The sequence below is a fragment of the Manis pentadactyla genome, chromosome 10 (genome assembly GCF_030020395.1).
Source record: "Manis pentadactyla isolate mManPen7 chromosome 10, mManPen7.hap1, whole genome shotgun sequence".
In the NCBI taxonomy this organism is placed as follows: Eukaryota; Metazoa; Chordata; class Mammalia; order Pholidota; family Manidae; genus Manis; species Manis pentadactyla.
This window is the reverse complement of record NC_080028.1, coordinates 82,953,724-82,968,635: the sequence shown is the minus strand read 5'-3', so window position 1 is coordinate 82,968,635 and position 14,912 is coordinate 82,953,724. Positions and strand designations below refer to the sequence as shown.

At 39.0% G+C, this 14,912-nt stretch overlaps 1 protein-coding gene and 1 long non-coding RNA gene across 5 annotated transcripts in view; one reads left to right on the top strand and one right to left on the bottom strand.

The window, feature by feature from the left end:
* Positions 1-14,912, bottom strand: part of SGF29 (SAGA complex associated factor 29) — an 85,894-nt gene that overhangs the window by 31,046 nt on the left and 39,936 nt on the right. The gene's annotated exons all lie outside the window — the stretch shown is intronic.
* Positions 1-14,912, top strand: part of LOC130679149 (uncharacterized) — a 50,854-nt gene that overhangs the window by 18,402 nt on the left and 17,540 nt on the right. The window contains exon 2 of the long non-coding RNA XR_008992163.1: positions 4,597-4,763. This is a non-coding gene — a long non-coding RNA (uncharacterized LOC130679149). The remainder of the gene's footprint in view (positions 1-4,596; positions 4,764-14,912) is intronic.

Below are 14,912 nucleotides of genomic sequence, written 5' to 3'. Positions count from 1 at the left end.
TTATTTTGTTGAGGATTTTTGCATTTATGTTCTTCAGGGATCTTGGTCTGTAATTTTTTTTTGTAGTGTCTTTGGTTTTGGTATTAGTGTGATGCTAGCCTCATAGACTGAGTTTGGAAGTATTCCCTCCTCTTCTACTTTTCTGGAATACTTTAAGAAGGATGGGTATGAGCTCTTTTTCAAATGTTTGGTAGAATTCAACTGTGGAGCCATCTGATCCTGGAATTTTGTTTGTTGGGAGTTTTCTGATTACCAATTCAATTTCATTGCTGGTAATTGCTCTGTTTAGATTTTGTTTCTTCTACAATGAGTCAGTCTTGGAAGGTTCTATTTTTCCAGGAATTTGTCCATTTCTTCTAGGTTGTCCAATTTATTGGCATATGATTTTTTACAGTACTAATAATTCTTTTTATTTCTGTGGTATCCATTGTGACTATTCCTTCTTTGTTTCAGATTTTATTTGTGTCTGTCTAGGGGTCTATCTATTTTATTTTCTCAAAGAACCAGCTCTTGGTTTCACTGATTTTTTTTCTATTGTTTTATTCTCTATTTTATTTTATTTATTTCTGCTCTTACCTTTATTACGCCCCTCCTTCTACTAACTTAGGGCTTCATTTGTTCTCCTTTTTCTAATTTCTTTAATTGCAAATAAACAGACTGTTTATTTGGGATTGTTCTTGTTTCTTGAGGTGAGCCTGTATTGCTATGTACTTCCCTCTTAGTACTGCTTTTGCAGTGTCCCACAAGGTTTGGACTGTTGAAATTTTGTTTTCATTTGTTTCCATTTACTGCTTCATTTGTTTTAATTTGACCACCGTTCCAGTGGTTATTTAGAAGCATGTGGTTTAGCCTCCATGCATTCGTATGCTTGTTTTTTTTTTGTGTAATTTATTTCTAGTTTTATACCATTGTAGTCTGAGAAGTTGCTTGATACAATTTGAATCCTTTTGAATTAATTGAGGCTCTTTTTGTGGCCTAATAAGTGATCTATTCTGGAGAATGTTCCATGTATACTTGAGAAAAATATGTATCCTGCTGCTTTTGGGTGGAATGTTCTGAAGATATCTGTCAAGTCCACCTGATCTAATATATTGTTCAGTGCCTTCATTTCCTCATTTATTTTCTGTCTCATCTATTGACATGAGTTGTGTGTTAAAGTCTCCTAAAATGAATGTGTTGCAATCTATTTCCCCCTTTAATTCTGTACTTGTTTTACATATTTAGGTGATCTTATGTTGGCTGCATATTTATAATGTTCATACCCACTTGGACTGACCCCTTTATCATTACGTAATGTCCTTGTCTCGTTACTTGTTTTGAAATCTATTTTGTCCAATATAAGTAGTTACTCCTGCTTTTTTCTCCCTATTATTTGCATGAAATATAGTTTTTATCCCTTCACTTTTAGTCTGTGTATGTCTTTGGGTCTAAAATGAGTGTCTTGTAGGCATGAGTCTTGTTTCTTTATCCATTCTGTCACTTTATGTCTTTTGATTGGTGCATTCAGTCCACTTACATTTAAGGTAATTACTGACAGGTATGTACTTATTGCCATTTTATTAATTGTTTTTTGGTTGTTTTTATAGCTCCTCTCTTCTTCTCTTATACTCTTGTTAATTGTTTCTTTAGTGTTGTGGTTGGATTCTTAAAACTTTGTGTATTATAGACTTTTAGTTTGTGGTTATCATAAGGTTCAAGGATAGCTTCCTGGCTATATAATAGTCTATATTAAATTGATGATTGCTCTATTTCAAACACAACTGAAAGTACTTTTTTCTTTTTCCTCCACCAAACTTTATGTATCAGATGTCATAATCTGCACTTTTTGTGTATCCCTTGACTGATTTTTTGTATAGTTGGTTTTACTACTTCTATTTTAATTTCATACTTGCTTGGTAATTAATTGGTCTACTACCTTTATTGTGGGTTTATTTTCACTGATGAAAACTAGCCTTAGGACATTTCCATCTATAGTGGTCTCTTTAACATATCCTATAATGCTGGTTTAGTGATTATAAATTCCTTGACTTTCATTTATCTGGGAATTGTCTAATCTCTACTTCAAATTTGTATGACAATCTTGCTGGGTAGAGGATTCTTGGTTGAAGGTCCTCCTGTTTCTCTTACAGTACATCAATTATTTCATGACTCCTGTAAAGTTTCTGCTGAGAAGTCTGATTTCCTTTATAAGTAATCTTTTTTCTCTGGCTGATTTTAATACTCTCTCTTTATCCTTAATCTTTGTCATTTTAATTATGTCTTAGTGTTGTCTTCCTGAGGTTCCTTTTGTTAGGGGCTCTCTGTGCTTCCATGACCTGAATGTCTATTTCCTTCCCCACACTGGGGAAGTTTTTGAAAATTTCCTCAGAGACTTTCTATCCCTTGTCTCTCTCTTCTCCTTCTGGTGCCCCTATTATGCAAATATTGTTTATCTGGATTGGTCACACAGCTCTCAGCATTATTTCATTACTAGAGAGCCTTTTTTCTGTATTCCAGCTTCATCGTATTCCTGTTCTGTAATTTCTATCTCATTAATTGTCTCTTCTACTTGCAGCAATCTACTGTTCATTCTCTCCATTGTGTATTTCATTTCAGTTAATGGCTCTTTTTCAACTCTTCTGTTTGTTGAAGTTCTCCCTGAGATCTTCAGTAATTTTCTGCACAGCAGTGAGTATATTACTTTTACTTTGAAATCTTTATCGAGAAGATTGGTGATCTGTTTCATTTAGTTATCCTGTAATTTTGTTTGGAACATATTCCTTTGCCTTCTCATATTGTCAGGGTTCTGTGTTTCTTCCTGTGTATTAGATGGCTCTGCTATGCTTCCTGATTTGGGAAAGTAATGGCTTTATGAAGAAGGTATCCTGTGGGGCCCAAAAATTCAAGACTCTTTCCAGTGCCTGGTCCTTCTTTGCAGTGTAGCCCCAGCTGCTGTTGGTAGGCAGTGGTTGGGGCTGCCTTTCTATATGCTGGCAGTAGTTTATCTCAGTCTGCTGAGGCTGGCAGTTTGCCTCAGCCATACCTCTGTAATCAGAGCAGTGGTTGTGCTGGGATCATTGTGGGGTCTTCACCTGCCTGTCCTGCAGTGATGCTGAAGTTGCTAACTTCAGGGGGTAGGCAGGGTGGTGGTATGGCAAGGTATGCAGTGGCAGGGTGTGCTGGCACATGGCAGTGGTCACATAGTTGCAAGGTGGCAAGTAGCTCAGTGGCAGAGCATGGGGGTACACGGGGTGGCAGGTTGCATGGTGTGAGGGCACAGAGGTGCACAGAGGCACTGAGTGACACTGTGGTGCCCCGTGGCAGCAGCAAGGTGTGCAGTACCAGGATTGGCCATTTGCAGGGAGGAAGGAGCATTGCAAGTTGGCTCCTATGGGTGCCTCTCTAATTAGGCTGAGACAGGGCCAAGAAAATTGGGAGAGCCTCCCTCTGCCAACCAGGCAGCACAGTCTGATGCTGCTGCTGGGCCAAGTGGGCTGGCACTCTGGTGGTGAGCAGGGAAGTACCTCAGCTGAGCAGTCAGTGAGGGGGATGGAGCATTTGGGGCTCCCACAAATACCTCATCTGCTGGGCCAAAGGAGGGCTAGGGAAGTGTCCACCTGCCCTTTCTCCTGCAGAGAGTTCTGCCCAACCCTCAACCTTCTGGCACCCCTCCCATTGCTGGCAAATCATTCAGACTGCCTCCTTTCTGTCAGGTCTCAGCAGGACCAGTGGAATGTGCCTGTCTTCCACAAGCAGCTGGAGTCTCAGCCTCACAGAGTGCTTAGACTCTCCCTGATGTCCAGCCCCGCTAATCACCACGACCCAGCACACTGTGGACTCTGCTCTCACAGCAGATCTTCAGGGCCAGGTGTGCAAAGTTCCTGAGTGCCTATCCCCTCCCTGCTCAGTTCCTTTTCCTCCTGCCTGTGGACTGGGATGGGAGAAGGGCTAGGTTCTTAATTGATAGTGGCTTTGCCACTTCACCCTTCTGTGTGTGGTCTCTTGTTCCCCAGGAATAGGTGATCTCTTCCAGTCTTCAGGACATTTTCAGGCTTAGTTGTATTTGTTGTAATTGCTTCCTTGGTGTGTGTGTGTGTGTGTGTGTGTGTGAGGAAGTTTTCACCTTGCATTCGTACTGAGTCTTTTTTCCCCAAATTCCAGACATTTCTTATGATTTTCTCTACTTCCATATATAGAAACTTTCAATAATAGAAAAACCTTTTTAAAAAATGATATGTCCAGGAAGTACTTTAAAATTACATTTTGGTAATGGTTGTACAAGCCTGTGGATAAACTAAACAAAAAAAATTGTACATTTCGAATGTATGAATTATACAGCATGTGAATTATATCTTAATAAAACTGCTAAAATAATCAGTAAGTCCAAAACCAAACTCATCATCTCCCTAACCCACTCAACCTCCCAAACACCTATGGGGTCAGATGCTCCTTCTCTATTGATATTACCATAACCCACTCAGCCAACTATGCTGGAAAATGAGTCCTTTTCCAAATCCCCCTTCTCCCTCCATCCCCATACACAATCAATCACCACCCTGCTGATTTACAACCCTAATAATCTGTCCACTCCTTTTCATCCATCATTCATTGTTTCAGGTCACAGTGGATTGGTCTCCCTGAACTTACACAGCAGCCTTCTGTCTGGTCTTCCTCTTACCTTCTCATCTCCATCAGACCCATCCTCTACACAGCTCAGAACCATCCACCTGAAAGACAAGTGGTCATATTCCCCTTCAGAAAGCTCCTAACTCCCTGCCTTCAGAGTAAGTTAAGCCCTTAATACAGAAGATGAGGACTCCATGGAGACGGTGCCAACCCCATTCTCCCTTAACCCTATGACCTCCTGTCACTGTCTCACATTCTATATTTCAGCAAATTCTGAACTGCGCTGCTTTTGATCACACTCCACGTACTTTTTTATCCCCATGGCCTATGTTCACGCTGTTCCCTCTAACTGGATGACCTCGCCACAAACAAATCACGCTTTATGCTCTACCTATTTAACTTCTTATTCTCTAGGACTTGGCTTACTACCACATTGCCTCTTCCATCAATCATGGCAGATATCTCCAGTCTCCTATGATGGGTGAACTTACCTTCTCTGTGTTCCCATAATATCCTGTGCATATCTCTACCACTGGGCCTGTCAAATCATATTAAAATAGTTTTTGGACATACTTTTCTCTTCCACCAGCTTGTCCAATCTCTGAGGGTGGAGGTCACTTTTTCCGCTGTCCACAGCACAGGGCTGGCACACAGTGGGTTCTAATAAATGCTGACTGAATTGCCAACTTTTTCGTTACCACAAAACTACTATACCCACTATCATCACTACTCCCATTCACTCCTCAACCTACTAGAATAGGGCTGTATATCAGTGATCTACTGCCAGCTCCTGGGCCTTTACACTGCTGGACACTGACTACACACATTTTCTCAAAGCTCTGCTCTCTGGGTTTCCAGGCTGCCAGTTTCCCCTATTTCGCTAACCACCCTGCATGATATTTCTGCTGTCCTCTACCTCCACCCACATGGAAAATCACCAGGATACTCTTCTTCTTTTTTTTTTTTTTGGTATTATTAATGTACAGTTACATGAGCAACATTATGATTACTAGACTCCCCCAACTATCAAGTCCCCACCACATAACCCATTACAGTCACTGTCCATTAGCGTAAAAGATGCAATAGAATCACTACTTGTCTTGTCTGAGCTATCCTGCCTTCCTGGTATCCACCCCACACATTATGTGTGCTAATCGTAATGCCCCTTTATCCACCTTATCCCTCCCTTACCACCATCCACCCCAGTCCCTTTCCCTTTGGTAACTGTTAGTCCATTCTTGGGTTCTGTGAGTCTGCTGCTGTTTTGTTCCTTCAGTTTAGGCTTTGTTCTTATACTCCACAGATGAGTGTAATCATTTGATACTTGTCTTTCTCCACCTGGCTTATTTCACTGAGCATAATACCCTCTAGCTCCATCCATGTTGTTGGAAATGGTAGGATTTGTTTTCTTCTTATGGCTGAATAATATTCCATTGTGTATATGTACCACATCTTCTTTATCCATTCATCTACTGATGGACATTTAGGTTGCTTCTGTATCTTGGCTATTATAAATAGTGCTGCATTAAACATAGGGGTGCATATGTCTTTTTCAAACTGGGCTGCTGAATTCTTAGGGTAAATTCCTATGAGTGGAATTCCTGAGTCAAATGATATTTCTATTTTGAGTTTTTTGAGGAACCTGCATACTGCTTTCCACAATGATTGAACTAATGTACATTCCCACCAGTATAGGAGGGTTCCCCTTTATCCACATCCTCGCCAACATTTTTGTTGTTTGTCTTTTGGATGGTGGCCATCCTAACTGGTGTGAGGTGATATCTCATTGTGGTTTTAATTTGCATTTCTCTGATGATTAGCGATGTGGAGCATCTTTTCATGTGCCTGTTGGCTATCTGAATTTCTTCTTTGGAGAACTGTCTGTTCAAAGCCTGTGCCCATTTTTTAATTGGATTATTTGCTTTTTGTTTCTTGAAGTGTGTGAGCTCTTTATATAATTTGGATATCAACCCCTTATCAGATATGTCACTTATGAATATATTCTCCCATACTGTAGGATGCCTTTTTGTTATACTGATGGTGTCCTTTGCTGTACAGAAGCTTTTTAGTTTGATACAGTCCCACTTGTTCATTTGTGCTTTTGTTTCCCTTGCCTGGGGAGATATGTTCATGAAGAACCTGCTCATGTTTATGCCCATCTGATTTTTGCCTATGTTTTCTTCAAAGAGTTTTATGGTTTCAAGACTTACATTCAGGTCTTTGATCCATTTTCAGTTTACTTTTGTTTTTTGGGTTAGACAATAATCCAGATTCATTCCCTTACATGTAGCTGTCCAGTTTTGCCAATTCCTGCTGTTGAAGAGGCTGTCATTTTCCCATTGTCTATCCATGGCTCCTTTATTGTATATTAATTGACCATATATGCTTGGGCTTATATCTGGGCTTTCTAGTCTGTTCCATTGGTCTATGGGTCTGTTCTGTGCCAGTACCAAATTGTCATGATTACTGTGGCTTTGTAGTAGAGCTAGAAGTTGGGGAGTGTAATTTCCCCACTTTTATTCTTCCTTCTCAGGATTGCTTTGGCTATTTGGGGGTCTTTTGTGGTTCCATATGAATTTTAGAGCTATTTGCTCTAGTTCATTGAACAATGCTGTTGGGATTTTAAGAGATTGCACTGAACCTGTAGATTGCTTTAGGCAGGATGGCCATTTTGACAATATTAATTCTTCCTATCCATAAGCACAGGATGTGTTTCCATTTATTGGTATCTTCTTTAATATCTGAGTGTCTTGTAGTTTTCAGATTACAGGTCTTTCACTTCCTTGGTTAGGTTTATTCCTAGGTATTTTATTCTTTTTGATGCAATTATGAATGAAGCAGTTTTCCTGATTTCTCTTTCTGCTAATTTATCTTTAGTGTATAGGAATGCAAGATTTCTGTGTATTAATTTTGTATCCTGCAACTTCACTGAATTCAAATATTAGATCTAATAATTTTGGACTGGATTCTTTAGGGTTTTTTATGTACAATATCATGTCATCTGCAAACAGGGACAGTTTCACTTCTTCCTTGCCAATCTGGATGCCTTTTCTTTCTTTGTGTACCTGATTGCCATGGCTAGGACGTCCAGAACTATGTTGAATAGAAGTGGGGAGAGTGGGCATCCCTGTCTTGTTCTCAATCTTAGGTGAAAAGCTTTCAGCTTCTCGCTGTTAAGTATGATGTTGGCTGTGGGTTTGTCATATATGGCCTTTATTATGTTGAGGTACTTGCCCTCTATACCCATTTTGTTAAGAGTTTTTATCATGAATGGATGAATTTTGTCAAATGTTTTTTCAGCATCTATGGAGATGATCATGTGGTTTTTGTCCTTTCTGTTGATATGATGGAGGATATTGATGGATTTTTTAATGATGTACCATCCTTGGGTCCCTGGAATAAATCCCACTTGATCATGATGGATGATCTTTCTGATGTATTCTTGAATTTGGTTTGCTAATATTTTGTTGAGTATTTCTGCATCCACATTCATCAGGGACATTGGTCTGTAATTTTCTTTTTTTGTGGTGTCTTTGCCTGGTTTTGGTACTAGAGTGATGCTGGCCTCATAGAATGAGTTTGGAAGTATTCCCTCTTCTACTCTTTGGAAAACTTTAAGGAGGATGGGTATTAGGTCTTCACTAAGTGTTTGATAAAATTCAGCTGTGAAGCCATCTGGTCCAGGGATTTTGTTGTTAAGTACTTTTTTGATTACCAGTTCAATTTCATTGCTGGTAATTTGTCTCTTCAGATTTTCTGTTTCTTTCTGGGTCAGCCTTGGAAGGTTGTATTTTTCTAGAAAGTTTTTCATGTCTTCTAGGTTATCCAGTTTATTACCATATAATTTTTCATAGTATTCTCTAATAATTCTTTGTATTTCTGTGGTGTCCATAGTGATTTTTCCTTTCTCATTTCTGATTCTGTTTATGTGAGTAGACTCTCATTTTTTCTTGGTAAGTCTGGCTATGGGTTTATCTATTTTGTTTATTTTCTCAAAGAATGAGCTCCTGCTTTCATAGATTTTATTGTTTTATTCTTCACGAATTTATTTATTTATGCTCTAATCTTTATTATGATCCTCCTTCTACTGACTTTGGGCCTCATTTTTTCTTCCTTTTCTAGTTTCATTAATTGTGGGTTTAGACTGTTGATTCGGAATTGTTCTTCTTTCCTGAGGTAGACCTGTACTGTAATATACTTCCCTCTTAGAATGGCCTTCGCTGTGTCCCGCACATTTTGCAGTGTTGAAATATTGTTGTCATTTGTCTCCATATATTGCTTGATCTCTGTTTCTATTTGGTCATTGATCCATTGATTCTTTAGGAGCATGTGTTTGTGGGCTTTTCCATTTTCTTTTGTGTAATTTATTTCTAGTTTCATACCTTTGTGATCTGAGAAGCTGGATGGTACAATTTCAATATTTCTGAATTTGCTGAGGCTTTTTGTGGCCTAGTATATGATCTATTCTTGAAAATGTTCCATGTGCATTTGAGAAGAATATGCATCCTGTTGCTTTTGCATGGAGTGTTCTGTAGATGACCGTTAGGTCCATCTGTCTCATATGTTGTTCAATGCCTCTGTCTTTTTGCTTATTTTCTATCTGGTTGATCTGGGTTTTGGAGTAAGTGGTTTGTTTAAGTCTCCTAAAATGAATGCATTGCAGTCTACTTCCCCCATTAATTCTTTTTTTTTTCCAAGGGGTGTGCATGGATTTATTTATTTTTATTTATTTATTTTTTTTGAGGGCATCTCTCCTATTTATTGATCAAATGGTTGTTAACAACAATGAGATTCTGTATAGGGGAGTCAATGCTCAATGCACAATCATTAATCCACCCCAAGCCTAATTTTCGTCAGTCTCCAATCCTCTGAAGTATAATGAACAAGTTCTTACATGGAGTACAAATTCTTACATAGTGCATAAGTTACATGGTGAACATTACAAGGGCAGTCATCACAGAAGCTTTTGGTTTTGCTCATGCATTATGAACTATAAACAGTCAGTTCAAATATGAATATTCATTTTATTTTTATACTTGATTTATACGTGGATACATTTCTCTCTTTATTATTATTATTTTTAATAAAATGCTGAAGTGGTAGGTAGATACGAGATAAAGGTAGAAAACATAGTTTAGTGTTGTAAGAGAGCAAATGTAGTTGATCAGGTGTGTGCCTGTAGACTATGTGTTAATCCAAGCTAGACACAGGCAATAAAACATCCACATATGCAGAAAATTTCTCTCAGAACAGTGGGGAGGAGGTTCTAAGCCTCACCTCTGTTGATCCCCATTTTCTCACCTGATGGCCCCCCTGCGACTGTGCCTGTCTTAGGTTGTTCCTCCCTTGAGGAATCTTACCCGTCTCTGGCTAACCAGTCATCTTCTGGGGCCATACAGGGAAATGTTAAGTTGGTAAGTGAGAGAGAAGCCATATTGTTTGAAAAGGTTAGCTTTTTACTTCTTTGCATATTTATGCCCTGTGGCTTCTATGCCCAGCATTTGTCTTGAGGTGTCTTTACCACTTGGAAGAATTATGATACTTGGTAAATTCGATATGTGGCACGAATTCTATTTAAGGGTTGTAATTAGGTAGGAAGAAGAAAAGCTATAGAAGTAGCAGGCGGAAGAAAACATGGGAAGATTATATCTTTGACATATCGTCTTGTAGAGTAACTTCAGCATGTATAGGTTTTAAACTACTAATTAAATTGTGCACACACATTAACATAATAGGAGTACAGTTACGTAACCAAAGCATACCTGTAATTACCAGCCATCTCCAGTGAAACCAAGAAAACCAGTTAGGCACCTTAGGCATTTGTGAAAACTTATCTATGATATGGTGGATATTGTCCAACTGAACTTGAACAGTCTGAGAGAAATCAGACAAATTAAAACAACACATTCCTGGGGATTGTTCACATCCCATATGTTCTTTTAACAGTAAACAGTCTGTAGTTGTAAGATTTTGGAGTGCTACAATTTGCACTTCTCCTAATTCTTGGTTGAGTTCCAACAGTATAGATCCAGTCAAATTTGTTGTTTTACTGTATGCACAGGCCAGCTTAGATATCTCCTTCTTCATTCCCATGGCAAGTCCAGGAACTGGTGGGATGAGTGCATCTACACCTGTAGCAGTGCGTGGATCTTTGTTGGGGTTTTTTTTATGATCATCCTCTGGCATGAGTCTTCCTGAGAGTGCTGATGTTGGAAGTTCTTTTTCATATCGTATCTTAGTTCATTTTCAGGGTATCCCAATTAGGCTTTGATCCTCTGTATAAATACAAACAGACCCTTTGTCTACACTTTTATATGCCCTATATATCATTGTGTAGAACTCATTGGAGGTCACCACACAGGAACTGCCTCTTTTTTTTTTTATCATTAATCTACATTTACATGACGAATACTTTGTTTACTAGGCTCACCCCTATACCAGGTCCCCCCTATACACCCTTTTACAGTCACTGTCCGTCAGCGTAGCAAAATGTTGTAGATTCACTACTTGTCTTCTCTGTGTTCTACAGCCCTCCCCTTTCTCCCACCCCTCTATGGAAGCTAATCTTAATACCCCCCTTTATCTCCCCCCCACCTTATCCCTCCCTAACCACCCATCCTCCCCAGTCCCTTTCCCTTTGGTACCTGTTAGTCCATTCTTGAGTTCTGTGATTCTGCTGCTGTTTTGTTCCTTCAGTTTTTCCTTTGTTCTTTTACTCCACAGATGAGTGAAATCATTTGGTATTTCTCTTTCTCCGCTTGGCTTGTTTCACTGAGCATAATACCCTCCAGCTCCATCCATGTTGCTGCAAATGGTAGGATTTGCCCTTTTCTTATGGCTGAGTAGTATTCCATTGTGTATATGTACCACTTCTTCTTTATCTATTCATCTATCGATGGACATTTAGGTTGCTTCCAATTCTTGGCTATTGTAAATAGTGCTGCGATAAACATAGGGGTGCATTGGTCTTTCTCATACTTGATTGCTGCATTCTTAGGGTAAATTCCTAGGAGTGCAATTCCTGGGTCAAATGGTATGTCTGTTTTGAGCATTTTGATGTACCTCCATACTGCTTTCCACAATGGTTGAACTAACTTACATTCCCACCAGCAGTGTAGGAGGGTTCCCCTTTCTCCACAGCCTCGCCAACATTTATTGGTTGTCTTTTGGATGGCAGCCATCCTTACCGGTGTGAGGTGATACCTCATTGTAGTTTTAATTTGCATTTCTCTGATAATTAGCGATGTGGAGCATCTTTTCATGTGTCTGTTGGCCATCTGTATTTCTTTTTTGGAGAACCGTCTGTTCAGTTCCTCTGCCCATTTTTTAATTGGGTTATTTGTTTTTTGTTTGTTGAGGCGTGTGAGCACTTTATATATTCTGGACGTTAAGACTTTATCGGATGTGTCATTTTCAAATATATTCTCCCATACTGTAGGGTTCCTTTTTGTTCTATTGATGGTGTCTTTTGCTGTACAGAAGCGTTTCAGCTTAATATAGTCCCACTTGTTCATTTTTGCTGTTGTTTTCCTTGCCCGGGGAGATATGTTCAAGAAGAGGTCACTCATGTTTATGTCTAAGAGGTTTTTGCCTATGTTTTTTTTCCAAGAGTTTAATGGTTTCGTGACTTACATTCAGGTCTTTGATCCATTTTGAGTTTACTTTTGTATATGGGGTTAGAGAATGGTCCAGTTTCATTCTCCTACATGTAGCTGTCCAGTTTTGCCAGCACCATCTGTTGAAGAGACTGTCCTTTCACCGTTGTATGCCCATGGCTCCTTTATCAAATACTAATTGATCATATATGTCTGGGTTAATGTCTGGATTGTCTAGTCTGTTCCATTGGTCTGTGGCTCTGTTCTTGTGGCAGTACCAAATTGTCTTGATTACTATGGCTTTATAATAGAGCTTGAAGTTGGGGAGTGAGATCCCCCCTACTTTATTCTTCTTTCTCAGGATTGTTTTGGCTATTCGGGGTCTTTGGTGGTTCCATATGAATTTTTGAATGATTTGTTCCAGTTCATTGAAGAATGTTGCTGGTAGTTTCATAGGGATTGCATCAAATCTGTATATTGCTTTGGGCAGGATGGCCATTTTGACAATATTAATTCTTCCTAGCCATGAGCATGGGATGCGTTTCCATCTGTTAGTGTCCCCTTTAATTTCTCTTAAGAGTGACTTGTAGTTTTCAGAGTATAAGTCTTTCACTTCTTTGGTTAGGTTTATTCCTAGGTATTTTATTTTTTTTGATGCAATTGTGAATGGAGTTGTTTTCCTGATTTCTCTTTCTGTTGGTTCATTGCTAGTGTATAGGAAAGCCACAGATTTCTGTGTATTGATTTTGTATCCTGCAAATTTGCTGTATTCCGATATCAGTTCTAGTAGTTTTGGGGTGGAGTCTTTAGGGTTTTTTATGTACAATATCATGTCATCTGCAAATAGTGACAGTTTAACTTCTTCTTTACCAATCTGGATTCCTCGTATTTCTTTGTTTTGTCTGATTGCCGTGGCTAGGACCTCCAGTACTATGTTAAATAGCAGTGGGGAGAGTGGGCATCCCTGTCTAGTTCCCGATCTCAGAGGAAAAGCATTCAGCTTCTCGCTGTTCAGTATCATGTTGGCTGTGGGTTTATGATATATGGCCTTTATTATGTTGAGGTACTTGCCCTCTATTCCCATTTTGCTGAGAGTTTTTATCATGAATGGATGCTGAACTTTGTCACATGCTTTTTCAGCATCTATGGAGATGATCATGTGGTTTTTGTCTTTCTTTTTGTTGATGTGGTGGATGATGTCGATGGACTTTCGAATGTTGTGCCATCCTTCCATCCCTGGGATGAATCCCACTTGGTCATGGTGTATGATCCTTTTGATGTATTTTTGAATTTGGTTTGCTAATATTTTGTTGAGTATTTTTGCATCTACGTTCATCAGGGATATTGGTCTGTAGTTTTCTTTTTTGGTGGGGTCTTTGCCTGGTTTTGGTGTTAGGGTGATGTTAGCTTCATAGAATGAGTTTGGGAGTATCCCCTCCTCTTCTATTTTTTGGGAAACTTTAAGGAGAATGGGTATTATGTCTTCCCTGTATGTCTGACAAAATTCCGAGGTAAATCCTTCTGGCCCAGTGGTTTTGTTCTTTGGTAGTTTTTTGATTACCGCTTCAATTTCGTTGCTGTTATTTGGTCTGTTTAGATTTTCTGTTTCTTTCTGGGTCAGACTTGGAAGGTTGTATTTTTCTAGGAAGTTGTCCATTTCTCCTAGGTTTCCCAGCTTTTTAGCATATAGGTTTTCATAGCATTCTCTAATAATTCTTTGTATTTCTGTGGGGTCCGTCGTGATTTTTCCTTTCTCATTTCTGATACTGTTGATTTGTGTTGACTCTCTTTTCCTCTTAATAAGTCTGGCTAGAGGCTTATCTATTTTGTTTATTTTCTCGAAGAACCAGCTCTTGGTTTCATTGATTTTTGCTATTGTTTTATTCTTCTCAATTTTATTTATTTCTTCTCTGATCTTTATTATGTCCCTCCTTCTGCTGACCTTAGGCCTCATTTGTTCTTCTTTTCCAATTTCGATAATTGAGACATTAGACCACTCATTTGGGCTTGTTCTTCCTTTTTTAATTATGCTTGGATTGCTATATACTTTCCTCTTAAGACTGCTTTTGCTGTGTCCCACAGTAGTTGGGGATTAGTGTTGTTGTTGTCGTTTGTTTCCATATATTGCTGGATCTCCATTTTGATTTTGTCATTGATCCATTGATTATTTAGGAGCGTGTTGTTTAGCCTCCATGTGTTTGTGAGCCTTTTTGCTTTCTTTGTACAGTTTATTTCTAGTTTTATGCCTTTGTGGTCTGAAAAGTTGGTTGGTAGGATTTCAATCTTTTGGAATTTACTGAGGCTCTTTTTGTGGCCTAGTATGTGGTCTATTCTGGAGAATGTTCCATGTGCACTTGAGAAGAATATGTATCCTGTTGCTTTTGGATGTAGAGTTCTGTAGATGTCTATTAGGTCCATCTGTTCTAGTGTGTTGTTCAGTGCCTCTGTGTCCTTACTTATTGTCTGTCTGGTGGATCTGTCCTTTGGAGAGAGTGGTGTGTTGATGTCTCCTAGAATGAATGCATTGCATTCTATTTCCTCCTTTAGTTCTGTTAATATTTGTTTCAGGTATGTTGGTGCTCCTGTATTGGGTGCATATATATTTATAATGGTTATATCCTCTTGATGGACTGAGCCCTTTATCATTATGTAATGTCCTTCTTTGCCTTTTGTTACTTTCTTTATTTTGAAGTCTGTTTTGTCTGATACCAG